Raw genomic sequence first — 12,102 nt, forward strand, 5'->3', positions numbered from 1 at the left:
ATGAGGTTAAGCAGCTCGGGAAATGGAAATGCAAAAATTGAAAAATTTGGGAAATTTTGATCCAGCATCTTCTGCCAAAACAAACAAATCTATTTTACAAGAAACGTGACCGTTGTTTAGGAGGGCCCAAAAAAGTGAAGTAACGGTCCACATGTAACCCTCGGGCCTTGAGTTTGATACCCAGCACCACTCGATGAAGTTGGCATATTTAAATTTTATATAACTCATTATCAGCCTTTCTATTGGCTTGCCTGTTCTGCACTTCAAAAAAAAAAGACGATACTACTTAATAATTTATTATAAATTATTTCCCAGACCCCCCGAGGCTACGACTTGAAGACCCCAGTTTGAGAACCTGCTGTTTTAAGAGCATTAAAACAAGTCCTAGTGCTGTATAATACTATAAATACACCAGACACTTTATTTCACATTCAGGGATATTATGTCACTTTAGAAATGATATCAAACAAAATGTTTTTAGTGTTGAGCGTACTGAGTGCATATTGGTTAGCATCCCTTGATCACGTCTATGTGCAAATGTTACTGAATGTAACAAATGAATGATTGCTGTGTGGATTATTTATGTTGAATTATTTATAACACTCTATTTTATTACTTTTTTTTTTCTTGAAGCATTGCAACAAGAGTTTATGCATTTCTAAAAGCCAGCAGCTCTACTGACCACTCTCGCCTGTCAGGTTATTAGGTACACCTGCCCAATGCAAAAAAAAAATTAAAAAATGAAAAAAAATGCTTTGTTTTATTTTGAATACTTTCATTGATGTCTTGGGGGTGCTAACATCGTTGTGGGTGGATTGTGCATGTGTGCTTAATAGTGTGGCTGGCGAGTGTGTATGTGCGCACACAGACACAAGACAGCATGTCATTGAACGAATTGCTGCACCTTTAAATTCCACTTTTTAAAACGAATAAATGGCTATTTTCTAAAAGTTGTTATTTGTGTATCTCATTTGAAAATTAAGATTAAACTGTACCTCCTACACCCTTGCTATATGATACAATTTTCGGTCATTTTTCGAATACGTAAGATGACCTCTTTAATTAGTGCACTTTCAAATATGGATTCAGCGTCAAGATGATGCGATATTAATTATACGTTGGAGTAAAAATGAGGGGAGGGAGACGTGTAGCATCATGGTGAAGGTATCATTTGATTTATGTTTCATAGAAATGTTATGAATTACCGTATAAATTTGTTGGTGTTTTTTACCTATTGAATATTGGATTCAAGACTGTTCCTGCGACGTAATCCAAATGCGAACATATGCTGGAACAACTAACCCACGATAAGAAACGGATGATAACTACCGCAAACTTTAGTGTGAAAACATTGAAATGCCACAAATACGCTGGAAATAAAAGTTACAAAAAAAATGCGCGCATACCGTGCGTAAAACATCGTATGTCGGGACTGTCGTGAATGGAGGTTTCCTAATTTCCTATAATTGCAGGTCAGGACATGTCTTGCTGGGTGTATTAACATCCTCTTTATGACTATTTTAACATGCCATCTATTATTGTGCTGTGTGTAAGGTTCTATTTTTTTTTTATTCCAAATAAAAGGTCCTCTAATAGGTACTGTTAAATTGAATGAAAAACACAAGATGTGCACCTGCGGGCCACAAGCATACCATTCGGTACACCAGCACAACCTCACAAGCTAATTTAATAATATGTTAATTAATTTTATTCTATTTTTACTATGGTCCTTGCCTAGAGTGGTGTTGAATTGAAACGAATCATAATGAGAGCCCTTATATTTTAAAACATAAAGATAATAGAAATGACAATGGAGAATAATAGAAACGGCCCTTGCTTGACACTGCAAAAATTAATTCTGTTTATGTACTTCTCTGACAAAATATTGTTTTGGTTTATTTTCCCAAATAGCCAATGTGCATAAAACATTTTCATGTTCAACAACTGCAATCGTAATAGTGTGTTGCTAATTTGATTGAACACCGGTTTAAATTAAAAAAAAAAATCTGATGAATTTCTAAAAAAAAAAAAAAAAAAAAATTCTATTCCAGCAAAAAAAAAAAAAAAAAAAGAAACGTTAACATTCAATTCCCTCTTGGAGAGATCTTTTTAAGGATGGTCCATAGGTTCTCAATAGGCTTGAGGTCAGGGGATAATGTGACCATATTATTGAGTTATTCTTCCTTTATAGTACAATCCATAGCAGATGGAACTTCATTTGGATCTTTTGTATATTGGGAAGGCGTTTTGTCTCCCATGAGTATGCATAGTTCTTTTTGCACCATTGCAACAATTTCAAGCACCAAAAAAATTCCATTCAACACCCCACCAACTCCTTACTGACATGGCAGCCCGGTCGAGACATCCAGCAATCACCCATATGTGAATACAGCGTACGGTCATTTGAAAATGACTGACAACGGTTCTCCTTATGAGGACTGATCACGGGTGCCCCAAAAACAGATTTTGGAGGATCCTGCATCGAGAGGGTCTTGGAATCTTAAACTACACTAGCGTGCTTCCGTTACCTGCTCGCGGGTTAACGGCTGCTCATTGAACACGATGCATTTGCCTCACAGGAGCTTTCCTTATTACACCATCGTTGGAACAAACCAGTTTGAAATCAGAGTCACACACAAATGATTTCACTGATTTAACCTAATATTCTTTGCTTCATACATAGAAAAATCCCCCCTAATCCCAAGAAATTTTCCTGAATATGTCAAATTTTTTAGTCACACAAAAAAGGTGTCATTTATTCATTCTTTTTTAAAACTATTCATATTTATTTTTTTTTTAGCAGAAAGGTTTTGCCTCGTATGAGTTAATGTGAAAAAGCTAAACGACATGCTGACCTGGGAAACTAATAATACCACCTGTCTGATATGAATATCATCTGATGAAACAACGTGTGAAAACCTCCCAAGGAGGGGGAAAAAAAACTCAAATTTTGACTTAACCAAAATCCTATCTGCATAACATTTTGCGGCGTAGTATATTGTATATTCTTCGAGGTAGAGGCAACTCTTGTAGTGGCTGTCTTTTGCAGTACAAGCGCACCTAAAGAACTGTCCCTTGGGTGCAGTGAAAACCCATCCGCGAATATTTTTTTAGTAGTGGGGGGCATCAATAGGAGGTTAAACAGAGTTTGGGCCGTGTGAATAATGGATGGGCGGCTTGAAATGAGAAGCGGCCGCGGTGGTAAGCGGAGCTGAAGGTGTGTGCGGCGATGGAGGAGCAATTTAATTATTTAGAATGCAGGTTATCATGCAACAAGCTTACATTGAAATGTTTTTTTTGTTGTTTTTTTTTGGGGCGGGGGCATCTTTGACGGGATGTTGACAGAATGGGGATAAAAGTTGCTGTGGAACAGTGTAAGGGCAAAAAGGCCCAAAATGATATTAATCCATGTAATAAAGAGTTGCTCCATCACAAGTTCATGTACCTGCGCCCTTAGATGACTTCAGAACAAATTTACGTATAAAATGTATAACTGCACACATACATACATGAAATGGCCGTCATGCTAGGGGCAGGTTAGAGTGAGGGAATGCAAAAGGGTAGAGGGGGAAGAGGGGAATTTCCGGGAGGGGGTTCCACCCTCTCCCCCAAAAAATATATCAATAATTCATCCATAGCCGGTAGCAACACATGAGAATGAGGAAGACAGCTAGCTCGCTACTCTATTCGTCATCTTCAATCACCATCACGGCAACTCGCTATCAACACACACAGAACCTGAGGATTGGATGATGGATGTCTTCTTAATGGAGATGATGTCCATCTGTCTGGAACTGCATGGAGCTTCTCCGTAGTGGCAGCGCTTTGGATCAACAGCATCTACAAGCAAAACAAAGCATTTGATTTGATTTGATCCCGTCATGCAGCATGCTGAGAGGCGGTCCTCGTTTTCCGTGCGCATGCTATTACACAGTGCAGGTGTGCCTAATGTTGGGGTCAGTTTGATAGAGTACATTTTTCGTTTTTTTTTTCAAGATGACATTTTAAGGAGACAAAAATTTGCAAAATATGAGTAAGTAAATTAAAATATAAAAAGTAAAAAATTAGGCTTTTAAATGATTCAGGTATATTATTAGATTTTAATTAATTCTGGATGTATTTACAATTTTTTTTCAGTTTCCTTTAGTTTGTTCATTTTTCAGAATTTTTTTTTTTTTTTGGGGTGGGGGGGGACTATGTGATTCCTGTAGTCTGATAAATGTGTTGACTATAAAGTTGGATATTGCGGTTACTTGATACCAACTGCGTTTCTGTATGTCGGTACAGTACTAAGAAATGAGTTTATGAGTCATAAAGTTTTTGTAAGCTTCCCCTGGTGGCTGTGAGCTGATAAAAGCAATCTGCTTGGACATCCAGTTGGTACTTCGGAGTCTGTGAGACTTTTGGGGGGTGTAAATAATTCAGTAATGGACTCCAAATGCTAGTCATTAACTGACATTCTAGATTTCAAGTTGCTATCCTACAAGAAATATGTACTGTATTACCATTTGTTGTTGTTGTTGTTGCTTCCACAGCTAAATTTATTTTATCTTAGTACTTGTGTCAGTGGTGGAGCGACTGGTGAGGGCATCCTCCTCACAGCTCTGAGGACCAGGGTTCAAATCCCGGCCCCACCGGTGTGGAGTTTGCATGTTTTCCCGTGCCTGCGTGGGTTTCCTCCGGGCACTCCAGGTTTCCTCCCACCCCGTGTACCCCTCCTCCTGCCCGTTGACAGCTGGGAGAGACTTCAGCACTCCTGTGATCCTTGTGAGGATAAGTGGCTCAAATAATGGATGGATGGATTTCTGTCAGGTTTTTTTTTTTTTTTTATAGTTAACTGACGTAAAAGAACAAAACAAAACAAAATCTTAACAATGTTTGGCCAAACCCCAGGGGTCCACCGTGCTTGGGTCTCTGGTAACTTAAATAGTGGCGTACCGGTGTGCATGCCTTGGCCATCTGGGGGAGTATAACATAGACATGCAGATATACATGGCAAAAAGTCGATGTAATATTACTCATTCTTTGCAGAGGATAAAGAACACATGCCTATATTATACAGCAAACGCCAATGAGCTTGGTTAACCCATCTATGGTGTTTCACATTGTGTTCACATCAAGCTTAACTTCAATGGTTGTGATAAATACACATATAATTAATATTTTAGTTTGACAGTAAACTTCAACAAAGCTTGGTATTAAAAAGCTTGATGGCTCTTTCATTAAAAAAACTTTTCCACTATCTGCCAAGTTGCTGCTTGTTGTGATTTGATTTTCCTTGAGTTCACTACGACCATACAGCGCTCTTATTTTAAGGTTTTTCTCGCAAGTCAAAGCAAAAAAACAACAAAAGCGTACGGTAATCTCCAAAAACGTGTATGGTGCATCGCAAGGCACCACGTTAGTCTCTTTTTATTATTGAGCTACCTGATTGGAGGAGAGAAAAATGTGAGATCATGTGATCTTAAAAAAACGCTTTGAATTCTATGATGTTACAAAAACACAATGTGCAAGGTATCCCCACAAAGAAAATCTCAGAAGAACGTGGAATCCCGCAAAGGGCGAGGGGAGGAAAGATATTATTAGAGGCGCTCTTGCTTAATTCATCCAGCAGGCCTGCAGAACACTACGATCGTCTCCATTCATAATTCAAAGTGCTCTCCATTATCAAAGTGCCTTGAGGAATAAGATTAGCCAGCCAGAAATAACTCACAGTGGTGTGATTTCTTTCTCTTTTTGCAGGGGTCAGGAGATACATCGTCTTGACGGGAAGTCCGCGCAGTTAGATTATCCTCTCCAAGAAAATGTGCCTGCACAGAGAAGAAAGCGGAAAAGTCAGGAGGAAGGGAAAGTAAAGAAAGGGAAGCAGGGATACAAAGGAAATCAGAACGGAACATTCCCTCATCCCGACTGTCCAAACTCATCATGGCGTCAAGGTGAGCGCACGTCCCGGCGGTATGAAACAAAGATGACGTTGACTCGGTGTGACAACAGGAAGCCCCCGTGGGGACCCCCAGCCACAAGACAAGAGGGCCCCGGCGTGTTGCGTGCAAAGGGGGGGAGGCGGGCTGACATCATCAAAAACACTTGGAAGAATCAGGATTGGAACATTTCTTCAGCGCATCCTCCAATTTGGGAAAAAGTTTGGACATGTTCCGTCCATTTTTTTTACACAACTTTTCCTCATTAGGGAGGTGACGTTGGAGGACAGATGGAGTATACACTGGACTGTTTTTTTTTTTTAATTATTATTATTTGTGATCACATAAAAAATATATACAACTATATACAAATGAAAGCCGGTGCTTTTTTTTAAATTGACAATGGACTTGTACAGAAAGGTTGTCAACAATATGGTGCTTGTCCTCATTAGGGTGGCAGGCCAGCTTTTATCTTTCACACACACACACACACACACACACCACACACACACACACACACACATAAAAACAGTTTTCTGACAAAAGTTTGAAAAAAGAAACAACAAAGCAAGTTTGGAGCCAGAGCAATACTTCACTATTCACAGCGAAAAGTGCCCCGTGGCCTTAATCAGGATAAGCGGTGTTAAAAAATGGATGGTTGGATGGATTTATTGATTACTTTAAAACAAAAATACTGTGTACCACAAAGTGTAGTTCATTCTTATGTCACACGACCATTAAGAATAAATGGCTGACAGTTCTTTTGATTTACAAAAAAAATAAAAGATGTAAAATGCAGCCACGGTGGCGCAGCTGGTAAAACATTGGCCTCACAGTTCTGAGGTCCTGGTTTCAATCCCGGACTCACCTGTGTGGAGTTTGCATGTCCTCCCTGTGCCTTCGTGGGTTTTCTCTCGGCACTCTGGTTTCCTCCCACATCCGAAAAACAAGCAACATTAATTGGACACTCTAAATTGCCACTAGGTGTGTTCGTGAGTGTGACTGTTTGTCTCTATGTGCCCTGAGATTGGCTGGCAACCATTTCCGGGTGTACCCTGCCTCCTGGGATCGGCTACCGCACTCCCCATGACCCTTGTGAGGATAAGTGGCAAAGAAAATGGATGGATAAAATGCAGCAATGGCTCACTGACATACGAAGCCTCTCTTTGTTGAGACGCTTCACTTCGACATAGTTCCTTGACATCAAGAGACAACAAAATGTGCGCTTTGTCTAATAATAAAGTAGTCTTACTTTCCTAGTAGAAACTGGTTTTGCCACTAGGACGGCATCTAGGACGTTTCAGAAAGTACACAAAAACACTGGATGGGCAACTATTTCCCCAAATAAAGCTCATGATACGTACCTTAAAAGAATCTTTGACAAACCAATCAGGTTCCAGTAATAAAATAATTAGCACAATTTAAACACTTACCTGTCCGTCTCTTCAGTTACATTAAATTTCAAAGGGAAAATATCTTTTCATTGAATTCATTTTTGTTCAGGCCCGTGTGGAGAGCTCTAGTAATGTTACAAACTGGGACTGTGAAAAGAAAATTCAGTAAAATCCTGGAATGACAAGTACTAACACCCTCGTTCATCGTAATAATTGTGATCTAGAATCACGATGATCTTGAAAGATCTCTGTTAGACGGTTGAATCTACAACAGGGACACAAGCAAGTGGGAAGAAGTATTACAAGATGGCGAGTGGAGAACACGCCAATGGCAGCGGCCGCCTCCCTGCTCCCTTTCTTTGAAGACGCACATAAAACGCTGAGTCGAGGCCCCTGGAGGACGCCCCCCGCTTTCACCCGACATCACACCACACCAGCCCCGCCGTCTGATCCCAGAGGCCCCGGGCCCTCAAGTCAGCCCTGAGGCGCCTCGACCAAAAGCAGCTGACTGCACACAAAAAAAGAGAGAAAGAAGGCTCGAAACAAAACATCACGATACGTAAAAATGTCTTTCAACACTCTATGTGGGTGTTGACGCAGTGGTGGAATTAAGAGGTTGATACAAGCGCAGAGTGTAGGCTCTTTTGTATGATATAGTTTTGCCATTCAAACACAAGGGTAGCGCGTCTCTGGCAAATGTGCTTGAAAAAATGTTAAAGTTACATGAAGCCACACGAGCAAGCTGTCGTGTGCATGCCACAGCACCAGGTGGCGCTATAGGGTGAAAATCACGAGGCTATTTTGCCGGAAGAAAGTCATTTCCAGGAAAACTCAAGTCACATCAATTATCTCTGTGAGTCAAAATGAGTTTTAAAAATAAACTTAAATGATGGAAAGGACTAGGTCAAAAATTAAGTATCTATTCAAATTTTAAAAAAACAGTTCATTAAAATAATAATGACAAAAATAGTTCAACCATGATTAATCAGCTGTTATGCTAGACTTTAAAGTGATTAACGAATGACAAGAAAACACAACTTAAACCCAAGAAAACATGGTGAAAAAAGTAGCAGATTTACTTAGAACTTGAACAAATCCCCAAATTACACGGTGTAAGGTAACGGCACACCTTTTGAACAAATAGTTTATATTTTTCTCATATTACATTCAAAGACAAAATGAAAAACTTAAACATCAACCTCACACAATGATTTAAAGAAAATACCAAAAAATCATATTAAATAAAATTTTACATGCACACACACACACACAAAGTGAAATATTGAAAATACGTTAAAAAAAAATGTAACAACTAAAGACCAGAGGCACAGAGGTATAAAATATTATTTAAAAAGTAATGAAAATAACAATTGGAATGAATAAAAATATTAAAAAATATATTAATTAAAATGCAATTAAATCACATCAAAACACAATATAAAAGGGATAAAATTAAATTAAATTAGAAAAGAAATTAAGCAGTCGACCTCCAATGTATATATATATTTAACTCAGTTTTAAAAAAAAAGTCCAAGTCTTGAATTTAATCAAGTACATCTCACATTGGGAGGTTCGTCAAATTTTGCGATTATTCCAAAATGTCTAGCCAAGACACCCCCCAAGATCATTTTTAAAAATCAATAAGCATCACGGTTCAGTAGCACACACACAAAGACACACCGGCGTTGACACGTGGACCTGACCACACACAGGAATCGCCTGCTGCACCCCGACCCCCCCCCACCCCCACCCCTCCCCCGCCCATATAGCGCTCACATTGCATCACATCAGCGAGTGACGGCTGCAAGAGGGAGAAGAGTGCTGAAACGTGTTCCGCCCAGAGAGCTCCGCATCTCCACCCGTGTGTATTTCTGGGATTGGCCCGAGTGCTTTTGAGTGCACCTGCGCAAGACAACAGTTTCTTGAAGATTTCTTTGCGGGATGAATACTTAACTGGAGCTTTTTCATATTTCATCAAAGCTTCTGCGGCTAAGCAGCTAATAAACAGATCGGCCGGGGAAAAAAAAAAAAGGAACGTTCTGTGGCTATGAATAGTCATCCTCATCGTTTTATGACGTAAGCATAAAAACTTGATAAAACAGATACAATCGAGGACTGTGGGTGTTTTGGTGGTTACGTCTTCTGGTAACATGGAGATTTCCAGTTGAGATTATTGGAAATGATTTAAGACGATAAATTAAAAAAAAAAAAAAAAAAGAAAACTGGTTACTGTATATTTATCTCTAGTGCTTTGTAGCTTGTCACTGATATATATATATATATATATATATATATATATATATATATATATATATATATATATATATATATTCTTTAGCGCAGAGTACACACTTGCAAAAACATGTCACATAACACAGAGAAAGGGAATTGGATTATTAGGCCAAATGCCTTAGTTGATCAAATGTGAACATTTTCACATAGGGGTAACACAGTGCACCCCTACTATATCATTGTTTACCTAGTGTTGATTCAGTGCACTGCACACTTTAAAAAAAAAATCATATCCATAATTCATTATATGACGTGTGACTGTGAGTGTATGCTGTATTTGTGTGTGTGTGTGGCGGGGGGATAAACCCTAACTAACCCTAAAGCAAAACTGTAAAATAAAAAGGAAAGAAAAATGCATTAAAACACATATTATAAGGAATAAAGGGCACATAGTAAGCATTATTATGCATTACTGTTGAACGTGTTTGAGGATAGGAAACGCTTGTAAGAGTATGGTGAAGGATAATAGGATTGTGGGGGGAGATTAATGTCTGGAGAGGTTCAAACAGATTTAAAATATGTATAAACGAGCAAAAACTTGTTCACTACTTCGTCGATTTCACTTATTGTGAGACTGTTCTGAAAGGTAACCCCTGCGATAAATGAGGGATTAGATTACTGTACTCACTTTTATTGCCAGTTGTTTGGAAATTAGTGGCTGTGTATAGGGCTGATGTGATTAACTGAAAACCGCAAAAAAATAATCATAGATAAATAACGGAAGTCAAAGATGTTCTACATAGACTAATATCGTTGCAGACACAGCTGCCGGTGCATTTTCTATTACTTTATTGAAATAAAGACTGGTCAACCCGAGCTAAAACCGTGCAACTAGACTCTCATTTGCTGACGCACAAGTCACTCACCAGACCGGGTCTCAACTTTAAAAAACAACACATGCAAGCGTTGGCCTCACAGTTCTGAAGTTCCGGGTTCAATCCGGACCATCCCGTGTGGAGTTTGCATGTTCTCCCTGTGCCTGCGCGGCTTCTCCCCTGGCAATCCGGTTTCCACTTCCCACATCACCCCCCACAAAAAAAGTATTAATTGGACACTCTAAATTGCCCCTAGGTGTGATTGTGAGTGCAGTTTTTTGTGCTCCAGCACTCCCCGCGACCCTCGTGAGGATAAGCGGCTAAGAAAATGGATGAATGGACATTCAAAGTCACAGATAGAATGTGACGATGACACCCCCAAGTGGACAGAAATACACGCACCTCACATGCACATTCAGTTTTGGTATTTTTGTTTTATAATTACAAATAAATTTTCATTCGATCGCTCAATATTTGGTATTGGATAATCATTAGAAGCACTGAAAAACGTTCGACACCTGCCCTAACTGTGTCTCATTTTGAAGGGAGTGTAATTTTACAGTATAGTATGAATCATTACTTTACATTGTAACGTTGCATCATTTCTTCAATGTTGTCCCATGAAAAGACAAATGCAAACTTTTTTTTTTTTGATCCTGCAGACTGCAGACGTTTTGCTTCTTGCACTAGCTGCTGACTGGGCAGCCACCATATGCTTGTGTGTTATGTGTGGTGTTAAAATCTTGAAAGTTTTATTGCTGGTTTTATTCTTGAGAGACATCCCATCCATCGCTTTTCTATTGCACTGGTCCTTGTTAAGGTCGAGACATGTCTATGAAAATGCCTGATGACATACAGTACAGGACAAGAGTATGAATGGCAATTTATCTCGTTTTGTCATTTAGATGAGAGGATAATTTGACAATCAGGGTAGTAAGGAGGCCTTTCTATAACGTGTCCAGCGACAGCGAGATATATGACTCCCCCTAGTGGACATCTAAAGGTGACACGTGCTGCCTTTCAGACTGGTGGTAGGAAGTGGCACATTTCGCACTTGTGGGTGCGATTACGAAAACAAATCTCAGTGTTCCAGTCAAAAGGAACATTCCAAAAATCTCCCTACCAGCTTTGCACATCTCCCCAGCGAAATATTTCACCATATTTTATCGGCAAAATACCTGAATTGTCAAGCCTTAAACCACATAGTCTCAGTGAGATTTAGGTCTGGGTACTTACTATGATAGTGTAACTCATGATTATGCTTTGATGCAGCGATGTCTGTCCAAATTTGGGGCTCGAGGCTATTTGGACCCTGAGGCAAGTTGTTTTGTTTTTGTTGTTTGACCCAATGTAAATTTGAATCGTAAAATTAAACAGGAGCTACAACAAAAGGTGACTAGAAAACATGAAAATGTTGAAACAGACTTTTAAAAATAAAAATGAAAAAAAAAAAAGTTGAAATGATTTTACTTTTGGGATTTTTTCTTTTTTTTAATGCTGTCTGGACAAAATATGGCTCTTGCTCTCACTGAATATGTTGAAATGTGTTTTGGTGGAATGTTTAAGCGTTCTTAAAGATTGAATGACCAAATGTGTACAAGTCCCACAATGGAGTGAGTATACTGTAATATTCATACCCTTTTCCTTCATCAGCCGAAGCGTGACATTTTGATTTTTGCT

This window comes from Syngnathoides biaculeatus, chromosome 18 (genome assembly GCF_019802595.1).
Source record: "Syngnathoides biaculeatus isolate LvHL_M chromosome 18, ASM1980259v1, whole genome shotgun sequence".
NCBI lineage: Eukaryota > Metazoa > Chordata > Actinopteri > Syngnathiformes > Syngnathidae > Syngnathoides > Syngnathoides biaculeatus.